This window comes from Bos taurus, chromosome 6 (assembly GCF_002263795.3).
Source record: "Bos taurus isolate L1 Dominette 01449 registration number 42190680 breed Hereford chromosome 6, ARS-UCD2.0, whole genome shotgun sequence".
NCBI lineage: Eukaryota > Metazoa > Chordata > Mammalia > Artiodactyla > Bovidae > Bos > Bos taurus.
In genome coordinates, this window is record NC_037333.1 from 55401036 (window position 1) to 55414684 (window position 13649).

A 13649-nucleotide genomic window follows, 5' to 3' on the forward strand; every position below is an offset into this window, starting at 1 on the left:
ACCTTGTCTGCTAGCCCAAAGCTAGCAGAGTCATGGACACCTGCACATTCTTCTCTACCTCAGCCCTTCTTTCGGCTTTCTATCTCAAACTTTAGTCTCTAGTTGGATGTTGATGTTGGGTTAACCTATCCTCAGTACAGGCCCACCCACTACATAGCCATTGGTCTCATTCTTTGCCAATGCATCAGACAAGTCCCCATTTTGGGGGCATCCCCATACTCACTCCATGTTCCAAAAGTGTCTTACATAAAGCCTACCCCTCCCCACATAAAGGTCAGTGGCCAATCAGGATTTCCCCATGGATGTCTCTTTTCCAAGAGCCACTGTTTTCTACTGGATGGCTCACCACTTTCTGGTTCACAACCTCCAGAATTACCTGGATGAAATCTGAAACTGGGACCTTCATACATGGAGAGCAAGGAGAGACCAAAGAAAGGGGCAGATCACTCCAGATTGGTAGGTGGCAGATTTAATAAGCAAGGGAACATCCATGCAAGGCATATTGTGCATTACCAAAAGATGAATAGATCTCTGCACCCACTCACCAGGATCTTAGAAGTTTATATAAAGCCTTAACTGGGTTTAGTCATGTATACTGTCCAGATGGTCTCAATAATACATCATGCTCTCTCATTTCTGCATCCTTGAGAATGGATCTCTCTGTGGGAATGGTGTGCAGAAGAAACATTCCAAAGACAAAGGAAAGAAGGAACCTTTGATTGCTTGGGTCCAGATCACAGGTCAGCTGGCCATCATGTCATCTTTATGGCTTTCTCCAACAACATTGGTGACAATAACAATGTAGAGACAGAGATTATAAAGCAAGGGATAGGGGGCAACTGCCTGAATAGTTTACAGATGAGAAAATTGAAATATGAAATGTTGAGAAATTTGCCCCCAATTCCACTGTAGTAGTAAGTGGAAGACTTGGAATAAAATCTCAGGATGTCTTACTGCAGAGATTTTTCCATTTCAGTTTTACTCTATATTGTCTCTCCCTGAAGAGGGGAGAGAATAATCAGCTCACTATAAGCTGGGTGTATGCCCCAAAACACTTCCTAGCAGCCTAAAGGTAAGAGAGTTCCTAATATTTCCTACCATATGTTATTTTATAAACCTCAGTGAGGAGAGAATTCCTATATGGATTTTAGAAAACATTATCATGCAGACCATAGGGAAAAATTTTTTTTGAAGTTTTGTGGGAAAGCATAGGCCATTGTTCCCAAAGGTGGTGTGTGAAAACAGTTAGGGATGATGGTGAAAGTTCTATCTGCAGGCCTTGCCCATAGGCATAAGAAAAACCCTCACTAATCACAGTACTGAACAAGGAAACCAGAAAGTTTAAGCTTTTCCCTCTACTTGTCCAGGTCAAAGCAGAACTAATCCATCAAGTTCAGCAAAAATCCAAAAACAGGGAATGAGAAGCACAGAGTTCGTAATATCTTTAGGTCAGGAAGATGACTTTCATTAGAAATATGTGAAGAAACTATGTTCTGATCATATTAACATATAAATAAATTCACTGAATACAGATAATTCTTTTAGATGAATAGTCAAGCAACAGACCATTCAGGGGCCCACCTCTGTGGTGATCCTGCAAGCTGGCAGCACCTTCAGAGTCTTCATGACTTCAGAGATACAGACTGGAACTCTCATCCCTTCCAGGTAATGTGGATCTCTAGGACTGACTTGGAGTGAGCGAGTCTTCATCACCTGTAGATCCTGTAGATTCTTTCCACCACGGTGTGTGTCTTCCAGATCAGCATGTGGAGGTCAGGTCTGCAGCTGCAGACTGCAGTAAGCATTCTCCAGACTGAAACAGCTAGACAAGAGATGCAGCCTTTCACTAGGTGTCCCTCATCCAAGAAAATCTAACAGTTCTGAGAAGGTACAATCTATTCTGGACACAGCTTAGGTCCAAACACAGATAGGTCTAAACTCATTCCAGAGACTGTATTAAAATTAATACATTTTCCACCCTCATAGCTTTGATCATACTCAAAACTATAAACCACTCTAGTCATTTGTTCAAATAGGGCTTCCTAGATGGTGCTAGTGGTAAAGAACCTGCCTGCCAATGCAGGAGACTTAAAAGAAGTAGGTTCAGTCCCTGAGTTTGGAAAATCCCCTGGAGGGGGGCCTGGCAACCCACTCTAGTATTCTTTCCTGGAGAATCCCATGAGAGAGGAGCCTGGAAGGGTCATACAGAGTTGGACATGACTGAAGTGACTTTGCATGTGCTGGTCATCTAGTCTATTCAATACAAACATCCTGTTTTGTATCAGTTTTACTTTTATACTTTCCCCTATACTAACTTCCAAATAGGTTCCAAATAGGAAAAGGAGTATGTCAAGGCTGTATATTGTCACCATGCTTATTTAAATTATATGTAGAGTGCATCACAAGAAATGCTGGGCTGGTGAAGCACAAGCTGGAATCAAGATTGCTGGGAGAAATAGTAATAACCTCAGATATGCAGATGACACCACCCTTATGGCAGAAAGTGAAGAAGAACTAAAGAGCCTCTGATGAAAGTGAAAGAGGAGAGTGGAAAAGTTGGCTTAAAGCTCAACATTCAGAAAAGTAAGATCATAGCATCTGGTCCCATCACTTTATGGCAAATAGATGGGGAAATAGTGGAAACAGTGTCAGACTTTATTTTGGGGGGCTCCAAAATTACTGCAGATGGTGACTGAAGCCAGGAAATTAAAAGATGCTTACTCCTAGGGAAAAAAGTTATGACCAACCTAGACAGCATATATAAAAAGCAGAGACATTACTTTGCCAACAAAGATCCATCTAGTCCAGGCTATGGTTTTTCTAGTAGTCATGTATGGATGTGAGAGTTGGACTATAAAGAAAGCTGAAGAATTGATGCTTTTGAACTGTGGTATTGGAAAAGACTCTTGAGAATCCCTTGAATACCAAGGATATCCAACCAGTCCATCCTAAAGCAAAGCAGTCCTGAATATTCATTGGAAGGACTGATGTTGAAGCTGAAATGCCAATACTTTGTCCACTTGACACAAAGAACTGACTCATTTGCAAAGACCCTGATGCTGGGAAAGATTGAAGGCAGGAGGAGAAGGGGTTGACAGAGGATGATGGTTGGATGGCATCACCAACTCAATGGGCATGAGTTTGAGTAAACTCCAGGAGTTGGTGATGGACAGGGAGGTCTGGCATGCTGCAGTCCATGGGGTCACAAAGAGTTGGACACGACTGAGCAACTGGACTGAACTGAACTGATACTAACTTCCTTATTGAAATTTCCATTGTGCTAACAGGTACCTAAATTCTGTGACTAATTCTTTTACCCCTCAGTATCCCTTGACTACTTCCTATTGGCCTAACTGAAGTCCATCTTGTTCTTGAGCATATTGATTTTTCTCCCATCTTCCTCACATGAATACTGCTAATTCTCTCATGAATACCTATCTTAAGACCCAGATAATAATAACTACTAACCAGTCAATCTTAAGGAAATCAGCCCTGAATATTCATTGGAAGGACTGATGCTGAAGCTCCAGTACTTTGGCCACCTGATGCAAAGAGCGGACTCATTGGAAAAGACCCTGATGCTGGGAAAGATTGAAGGCAAAAGGAGAAGGAGGCAGCACAGTATAAGATGGTTGGATGGCATCACTGACACAATGGACATGAGTTTGAACAAGCTCCAGGAGACAGTGAAAGATAAGGAAGCCTGGCGTGCTGTAGTCCATGGGGTTGCAAAGGGTTGGATATGAATTAGCAGCTGAACAACAGCAATAATGTTTAATGGGCACACAGTGTAATGCATATTATGAAAATTTTCTCATGTAATTCTATCAGTATTTTGATTTTCAATTTTCAGATGAGAAAATGGAAGCAGACACGTGAAGTGAATTTCAAAAGCCACAGTTGGTCAACTGGAACCAAAAGGCTCAAAATGCCTGAGACCAGACCTGGTGGGCAGTCAGAAACTTCTTTTTGTCAACATGTTCTTCCTTTTTATATAGACTATATTAGAATATATATTAAAGATGCCCATGACAACTCAGTGAAAATGGATCAAACAGTGGATTTTTCTGGATAATGCTATGTCTATCTGATACATATGACATATATGAAAGTAAACATTAATCAGAGTTTACCAGATATATTTATCTGTACCTGTAATTTAAAAATATCACACTGGGAAAGCATCCATTTCCCAATAGGTGTTAGGTTCTTGGTCCAGGTCTCTACCTTTTCTCTACTTTCATGATAGACTAACCCCTGACTTGCATATTCTTTGTTAGATATATAAAACACATTTTTCTCTTTTTTTTAATTGATGTATATTTGGTTTACAATGTTGTTTTTTATTTCTGCTGTACATAAAAATGATTCCACTTTACATATTCAGTGATTTACATATATATGTAAGTCATATCCAGTGATTTACATATATATGTACTTTTTAAAAATTTATATTGGAGTATAGTTGATTAATAATGTTGTGTTAATCTCAGGTGTACAAAAAAGTGTTTTAGTTATCTGTATACATGTATTTATTCTTTCTCAAACTGTTTTCCCATTTAGGTTCAGAATGTTGAGCAAAGTTCCCTGTGTTATATAGTAGGTCCTTGTTGGTTATCTATTTAAAATATAGTAGTGTTGAGGTCCTTTAATGGACCGGAACTTGGTGGTCCGGAGTCGACAGATAAGAAAGTAAAGGAGAGAAAGAGGCTGATATTCCTTGGTTTACGCAGAAAGCCAATAAAGCCCCTGGCATGGGGCTTGCTCTTTTCATGGAGGCCTCAGGCACCCTCTCGATGGGGTGAAGGCACAGAGCACCTTCTCGAGAGGGTCTTAGAAGCCCAGGCAGGAAAGTGAACTCAGAGGGCCTCTGCACTCCAAAGAAATACCCTGAGAGAGAGAGAGAGAAAGAGAAAGAAAGACATGGGAACCAGAGCTCTGATGGAGCAAAGGTGTTTTAATCAACATGGTGTGGGCATATATACTGTCTTCAGTTCAGTTCAGTCATTCAGTCATGTCCGACTCTGCAACCCCATGAATCGCAGCACGCCAAGCCTCCCTGTCCATCACCAGCTCCCGGAGTTCACCCAGACTCACGTCCATTGAGTCAGTGATGCCATCCAGCCATCTCATCCTCTGTCGTCCCCTTCTCCTCCTGCCCCCAATCCCTCCCAGCATCAGAGTCTTTTCCAAAGAGTCAACTCTTCGCATGAGGTGGCCAAAGTACTGGAGTTTCAGCTTTAGCATCATTCCTTCCAAAGAAATCCCAGGGCTGATCTCCTTCAGAATGGACTGGTTGGATCTCCTTGCAGTCCAAGGGACTCTCAAGAGTCTTCTCCAACACCACAGTTCAAAAGCATCAATTTTTCGGCACTCAGCCTTCTTCACAGTCCAACTCTCACATCCATACATGACCACAGGAAAAACCATAGCCTTGACTAGATGGACCTTTGTTGGCAAAGTAATGTATACTGTCTTACAAGGTAGTTATTCTCAGCAAAGACAAAGATTAAAATTCCAGACTTACAAAACATAGGTGATCCATATTAAAGAGAGAGTTGTAATCAGTTTTACCGTCTGGTTCACAAGAAGGAAGAGGGTACTTACCACTGTATAGAATTAACGAAGGAAATGCCTAGATTCCTCAGGCATTCTTGAATATTCTTGAATTAATTCTTGAATATTCAGGAATTAATAAGGAACAGAGAATTCCTGACAGATCCAAAACAGCACACAGGAAGCCTCCTGTTAAATGCTTCCTGACATAGTAGTGTGTATAAGTTAATCCCAAACTCCCCATTTATCACCCCCCCTCAACTTTCCCCTTTGTAACCGTAAGTTTTTCTGTTTTTATTTTGTAAATAAGTTCATTTGTATCAGTTTATTTTAGATTCTTCCTATAATCATTATCATATGATACTTGTCTCTATCTGACTTACTTCACCTAGTATGAATATCCATGTTGCTACAAGTGGCAATATTTCATTCTTTTTACATAGCTGAGTAGTGTTTAACTGTGGCTTCCCTAATGGCTCAATGGTAAAGAATCCACCTGCAATGCAGGATACACGAGTTTGATCTCTGGGTCTGGAAGATCCCCCGAAGAAGGAAAGGGCAACCCACTCCAGTATTCTTGCCTGGAGAATCCCATGGACTGAAGAGCCTGGTGGGCTACAGTCCACGGAGTCACAAAAGAGTCAGATATGACTTACTGACTAAACAACAACAACAATATTCCATTCCATGTACCACATCTTTATCCATTCCTCTGTGGGTGGGCATTCAGGTTGCTTTCATGTCTTACTATTGTAAACAGTGCTGCAGTGAACATTGAGGTGCATATATCCTTTCATCTATAGTTTTCGGCAGATGTGTACCCAGCATTGATATTGTAGGATAATATGGTAACACTGTTTTTAGATTCTTTTTTTTAGGAATCTCCATAATGTTCTCCTTAGCAAGTGCAGCAATTTACCTTCCCATAACAGTGTAAGGGGGTTTCCTTTTCTTCACACCCTCTCCAGCATTTATCTGTATACATTTTTATGTTGGCCATTCTGATTAGTGTGAGGTGGTACCTCATTGTAGCTTTGATTTGCATTTCTCCAATAGTTAGCAATATTGAGCATCTTTTAAAATGTTCTTTTTAAATATTCTTTTCTATTATGATTTATTATATAATATTGAATATAGTTCCCTGTTATATGGTTCAGTTCAGTTCAGTCGTTCAGTCATGTCCGACTCTTTGCAACCCCATGAATCGCAGCACGCCAGGCCTCCCTGTCCATTACCAGCTCCTGGAGTTCACTCAGACTCACGTCCATTGAGTCAGTGATGCCATCCAGCCATCTCATTCTTTGTCGTCCCCTTCTCCTCCTGCCCCCAATCCCTCCCAGCATCAGAGTCTTTTCCAATGAGTCAACTCTTCGCATGAGGTGGCCAAAGTACTGGAGTTTCAGCTTTAGCATCATTCCTTCCAAAGAAATCCCAGGGCTGATCTCCTTCAGAATGGACTGGTTGGATCTCCTTGCAGTCCAAGGGACTCTCAAGAGTCTTCTCCAACACCACAGTTCAAAAGCATCAATTCTTTGGCGCTCAGCCTTCTTCACAGTCCAACTCTCACATCCATACATGACCACAGGAAAAACCATAGCCTTGATGTAGGACATTGTTATTTATACATTTTATGTATAGAAGTTTATACCTGCTAATCCCAATATCCCACTCCCTCCTTCCCCCAAAACCCTCCCCCTTGGCAACCATGAGTCTGTTCTGTGTCTGAGTCTGTTTCTGTTTTGTAGGTAGGTTTGTATGCTCAATTTCTTAGTCATGTCCAACTCTTTGCAACTCCATGGACTATAGCCTGCCAGGCTCCTTTGTCCATGAGATTTTCCAGGCAAGAATATTGAAGTGGGTTGCAGTTTCCTTCTCCAAGGGATCTTCCTAATTAGGGATCAAACCCACACGGAGAAGGCAATGGCAACCCACTCCAGTACTCCTGCCTGGAAGATCCCTTGGGCAGAGGAGCCTGATAGGCTGCAGTCCATGGGGTCGCTAAGAGTCGGACATGACTGAGCGACTTCACTTTCACTTTTCACTTTCATGCATTGGAGAAGGAAATGGCAACCCACTCCAGTGTTCTTGCCTGGAGAATCCCAGGGATGGGGGAGCCTGGTAGGCTGCCATCTATGGGGTCGCACAGAGTCGGACGTGACTGAGGCGACTTAGCAGCAGCAGCAGCCACATAGGTATGTTTATTTGTGTCATATTTTAGGTTCTCCATATTATTGTTCAGTCACTCAGTTGTGTCTGACTCTTTGTGACCCAGTGACCTGCTGCATGCCAGACTACTCTGTTTGTCACTATCTCTTTGAGTTGCTCAAACTCATGTCCAATGAGTCGGTGATACCATCCAACCATCTCACCCTTTGTCGCCCGCTTCTCCTCCTGCCCTCAATCTTTCCCAGCATCAGGGTCTTTTCCAATGAACAGTCTCTTCAAAAGAGGTGGCCGAAGTATTGGAGCTTCAGCATCAGTCCTTCCAATGAATATTCATGGTTGATTTTCTTTAGGATTGACTGGTTTGATCTCCTTGCTGTCTAAGAACTCTCAAGAGTCTTCTCCAGCACCTCAGTTCAAAAGCATCAATTCTTTGGTGCTCAGCCTTCTTTATGGTACAACTCTCACATCCATACATGACTACTGAAAAACCATAGCTTTGACTATGTGGATCTTTGTCAGCAGAGTGATGTCTGCTTTTTAATATACTCTCTGCGTTTGTTATAGCTTTTCTTCCAAGGAGCAAATGTCTTTTAATTTCATGGTTGCAGTCACTGTCTGCATTGATTTAAGAGCCCCCAAAAATAAAGTCTTGTCACAGTTTCCATTGTTCACCTGTCTATTTGCTATGAAGTGATGGGACCGGATGCCATGATCTTAGTTTTTGAATGTTAAATTTATATATATATATATATGTTCTTTTTTTTAAAATTATATATATGTTCTTTTTTTTTAATTTAATTTTATTTTTAAACGTTACAATATTATATTAGTTTTGCCAAATATCGAAATGAATCTGCCACAGGTATACATGTGTTCCCCATCCTGAACCCTCCTCCCTCCTCCCTCCCCATACCATCCCTCTGGGTCGTCCCAGTGCACCAGCCCCAAGCACCCAGTATCATGCATCAAACCTGGACTGGCGACTCGTTTCATACATGATATTATACATGTTTCAATGCCATTCTCCCAAATCTTCCCACCCTCCCCCTCTCCCACAGAGTCCATAAGACTGTTCTATACATCAGTGTCTCTTTTGCTGTGTCATATACAGGGTTATTGTTACCATCTTTCTAAATTCCATATATATACGTTAGTATACTGTATTGGTGTTTTTCTTTCTGGCTTACTTCACTCTGTATAATAGGCTCCAGTTTCATCCACCTCATTAGAATTGATTCAAATGTATTCTTTTTAATGGCTGAGTAATATTCCATTGTGTATATGTACCACTGCTTTCTTATCCATTCATCTGCTGATGGACATCTAGGTTGCTTCCATGTCCTGGCTATTATAAACAGTGCTGCAATGAACATTGGGGTACACGTGTCTCTTTCCCTTCTGGTTTCCTCAGTGTGTATGCCCAGCAGTGGGATTGCTGGATCATAAGGCAGTTCTATTTCCAGTTTTTTAAGGAATCTCCACACTGTTCTCCATAGTGGCTGTACTAGTTTGCATTCCCACCAACAGTGTAGGAGGGTTCCCTTTTCTCCACACCCTCTCCAGCATTTATTGCTTGTAGACTTTTGGATCGCAGCCATTCTGACTGGTGTGAAATGGTACCTCATAGTGGTTTTGATTTGCATTTCTCTGATAATGAGTGATGTTGAGCATCTTTTCATGTGTTTGTTAGCCATCTGCATGTCTTCTTTGGAGAAATATCTATTAAGTTGTTTGGCCCATTTTTTGATTGGGTCATTTATTTTTCTGGAGTTGACCTGTAGGAGTTGCTTGTATATTTTTGAGATTCGTTGTTTGTCAGTTGCTTCATTTGCTATTATTTTCTCCCATTCTGAAGGCTGTCTTTTCATCTGGCTTATAGTTTCCTTTGATGTGCAGAAGCTTTTAAGTTTAATTAGGTCCCATTTGTTTATTTTTGCTTTTATTTCCAATATTCTGGGAGGTGGGTCATAGAGGATCCTGCTGTGATGTATGTCAGAAACTGTTTTGCCTATGTTCTCCTCTAGGAGTTTTATAGTTTCTGGTCTTACGTTGAGATCTTTAATCCATTTTGAGTTTATTTTTGTGTATGGTGTTAGAAAGTGCTCTAGTTTCATTCTTTTACAAGTGGTTGACCAGTTTTCCCAGCACCACTTGTTAAAGAGATTGTCTTTAATCCATTGTATATTCTTGCCTCCTTTGTCAAAGATAAGGTGTCCATATGTGCGTGGATTTATCTCTGGGCTTTCTATTTTGTTCCATTGATCTATATTTCTGCCTTTGTGCCAGTACCATACTGTCCTGATGACTGTGGCTTTGTAGTAGAGCCTGAAGTCAGGCAGGTTGATTCCTCCAGTTCCATTCTTCTTTCTCAAGATAGCTTTGGCTATTCGAGGTTCTTTGTATTTCCATACAAATTGTGAAATTATTTGTTCTAGCTCTGTGAAGAATACCGTTGGTAGCTTGATAGGGATTGCATTGAATCTATAAATTGCTTTGGGTAGTATACTCATTTTCACTATATTGATTCTTCCAATCCATGAACATGGTATATTTCTCCATCTATTAGTGTCCTCTTTGATTTCTTTCACCAGTGTTTTATAGTTTTCTATATATAGGTCTTTAGTTTCTTTAGGTAGATATATTCCTAAGTATTTTATTCTTTTCGTTGCAATGGTGAATGGAATTGTTTCCTTAATTTCTCTTTCTGTTTTCTCATTATTAGTGTATAGGAATGCAAGGGATTTCTGTGTGTTGATTTTATATCTGCAACTTTACTATATTCATTCATTAGTTCTACTAATTTTCTGGTGGAGTCTTTCGGGTTTTCTATGTAGAGGATCATGTCATCTGCAAATAGTGAGTTTTACTTCTTCTTTTCCAATTTGCATTCCTTTTATTTCTTCTTCTGCTCTGATTGCTGTGGCCAAAACTTCCAAAACTATGTTGAATAGTAGTGGTGAGAGTGGGCACCCTTATCTTGTTCCTGACTTTAGAGGAAATGCTTTCAATTTTTCACCATTGAGAATAATGTTTGCTGTGGGTTTGTCATATATAGCTTTTATTATGTTGAGGTATGTTCCTTCTATTCCTGCTTTCTGGAGAGTTTTTATCATAAATGGATGTTGATTTTTGTCAAAGGCTTTCTCTGCATCTATTGAGATAATCATATGTTTTTATTTTTTAATTTGTTAATGTGGTGTATTACATTGATTGATTTGCAGATATTGAAGAATCCTTGCATACCTCGGATAAAGCCCTCTTGGTCATGGTGTATGATCTTTTTAATGTGTTGTTGGATTCTGATTGCTAGAATTTTGTTAAGGATTTTTGCATCTATGTTCATCAGTGATATTGGCCTGTAGTTTTCTTTTTTTGTGGGATCTTTGTCAGGTTTTGGTATTAGGGTGATGGTGGCCTCATAGAATGAGTTTGGAAGTTTACCTTCCTCTGCAATTTTCTGGAAGAGTTTGAGTAGGATAGGTGTTAGCTCTTCTCTAAATTTTTGGTAGAATTCAGCTGTGAAGCCGTCTAGACCTGGGCTTTTGTTTGCTGGAAGATTTTTGATTATAGTTTCAATTTCCGTGCTTGTGATGGGTCTGTTAAGATTTTCTATTTCTTCCTGGTCCAGTTTTGGAAAGTTGTACTTTTCTAAGAATTTGTCCATTTCTTCCACGTTGTCCATTTTATTGCCATATAATTGCTGATAGTAGTCTCTTATGATCCTTTGTATTTCTGTGTTGTCTGTTGTGATCTCTCCATTTTCATTTCTAATTTTATTGATTTGACTTTTCTCCCTTTGTTTCTTGATGAGTCTAGCTAATGGTTTGTCAATTTTATTTATCCTTTCAAAGAACCAGCTTTTGGCTTTGTTGATTTTTGCTATGGTCTCTTTTGTTTCTTTTGCATTTATTTCTGCCCTAATTTTTAAGATTTCTTTCCTTCTACTAACCCTGGGGTTCTTCATTTCTTCCTTTTCTAGTTGCTTTAGGTGTAGAGTTAGGCTATTTATTTCACTTTTTTCTTGTTTCTTGAGGTATGCCTGTATTGCTATGAACTTTCCTCCTAGGACTGCTTTTATAGTGTCCCACAGGTTTTGGGTTGTTGTGTTTTCATTTTCATTCGTTTCTATGCAAATTTTGATTTCTTTTTTGATTTCTTCTGTGATTTGTTGGTTATTCAGCAGCGTGTTTTTCAGCCTCCATACGTTGGAATTTTTAATAGTTTTTCTCCTGTAATTGAGATCTAATCTTACTGCCTTGTGGTCAGAAAAGATGCTTGGAATGATTTCTATTTTTTTGAATTTACCAAGGCTAGATTTATGGCTCAGGATGTGATCTATCCTGGAGAAGGTTCAATGTGCGCTTGAGAAAAAGGTGAAATTCATTGTTTTGGGATGAAATGTCCTATAGATATCAATTAGGTCTAACTGGTCTAGTATCGTTTAAAGTTCGTGTTTCCTTGTTAATTTTCTGTTTAGTTGATCTATCCATAGGAGTAAGTTGGGTATTAAAGTCTCCCACTATTATTGTGTTATTGTTAATTTCTCCTTTCATACTTGTTAGCATTTGTCTTACATATTGCGGTGCTCCCGTGTTGGGTGCATATATATTTATAATTGTTATATCTTCTTCTTGGATTGATCCTTTGATCATTATGTAGTGACCATCTTTGTCTGTTTTCACAGCCTTTGTTTTAAAGTCTATTTTATCTGATATGAGTATTGCTACTCCTGCTTTCTTTTGGTCCCTATTTGCATGGAAAATCTTTTTCCAGCCCTTCACTTTCAGTCTGTATGTGTCCCCTGTTTTGAGGTGGGTCTCTTGTAGACAGCATATGTAGGGGTCTTGTTTTTGTGTCCATTCAGCCAGTCTTTGTCTTTTGGTTGGGGCATTCAACCCATTTACGTTTAAGGTAATTACTGATAAGTATGATCCCATTGCCATTTACTTTATTGTTTTGGGTTCAAATTTATACACCATTTTTGTGTTTCCTGTCTAGAGAATATCCTTTTTGTATTTGTTGGAGAGCTGCTTTGGTGGTGCTGAATCCTCTCAGCTTTTGCTTGTCTGAAAAGCTTTTGATTTCTCCTTCATACTTGAATGAGATCCTTTCTGGGTACAATAATCTGGGCTGTAGGTTATTTTCTTTCATCACTTTAAGTATGTCTTGCCATTCCCTCCTGGCTTAAAGAGTTTCTATTGAAAGATCAGCTGTTATCCTTATGGGAATTCCCTTGTGTGTTATTTGTTGTTTTTCCCTTGCTGCTTTTAATATTTGTTCTTTGTGTTTGATCTTTGTTAATTTGATTAATATCTGTCTTGGGGTGTTTCACCTTGGGTTTATCCTGTTTGGGACTCTCTGGGTTTCTTGGACTTGGGTGATTATTTCCTTCCCCATTTTAAGGAAGTTTTCAACTATTATCTCCTCAAGTATTTTCTCATGGTCTTTCTTTTTGTCTTCTTCTTCTGGGACCCCTCTGATTCGAATGTTGTAGCGTTTAATATTGTCCTGGAGGTCTCTGAGATTGTCCTCATTTCTTTTAATTCGTTTTTCTTTTATCCTCTCTGATTCATTTATTTCTACCATTCTATCTTCTAATTCACTAATCCTATCTTCTGCCTCTGTTATTCTACTATTTTGTTGCCTCCAGAGTGTTTTTAATTTCATTTATTGCGTTATTCATTATATATTTACTCTTTTTTATTTTTTCTAGGTCCTTGTTAAACCTTTCTTGCATCTTCTCAAACTTTGTCTCCAGGCTATTTATCTGTGATTCCATTTTGATTTCAAGATTTTGGATCAATTTCACTATCATCATTCGGAATTCTTTACCAGGTAGATTCCCTATCTCTTCCTCTTTGGTTTGGTTTGGTGGGCATTTATCCTGTTCCTTTATCTGCTGGGTATTCCTCTGTCTCTTCATCTTG

The 13649-nt window shown here is 39.6% G+C and overlaps 1 long non-coding RNA gene across 1 annotated transcript; it reads left to right on the forward strand.

The window, feature by feature from the left end:
* Window positions 1–487: 487 nt before the first annotated feature.
* Window positions 488–4095, forward strand: LOC132345496 (uncharacterized). The gene is made up of 4 exons (XR_009494860.1): window positions 488–1072; window positions 1546–1665; window positions 2394–2583; window positions 3854–4095. It is a non-coding gene; the product is annotated as an uncharacterized lncRNA (long non-coding RNA).
* Window positions 4096–13649: the final 9554 nt, after the last annotated feature.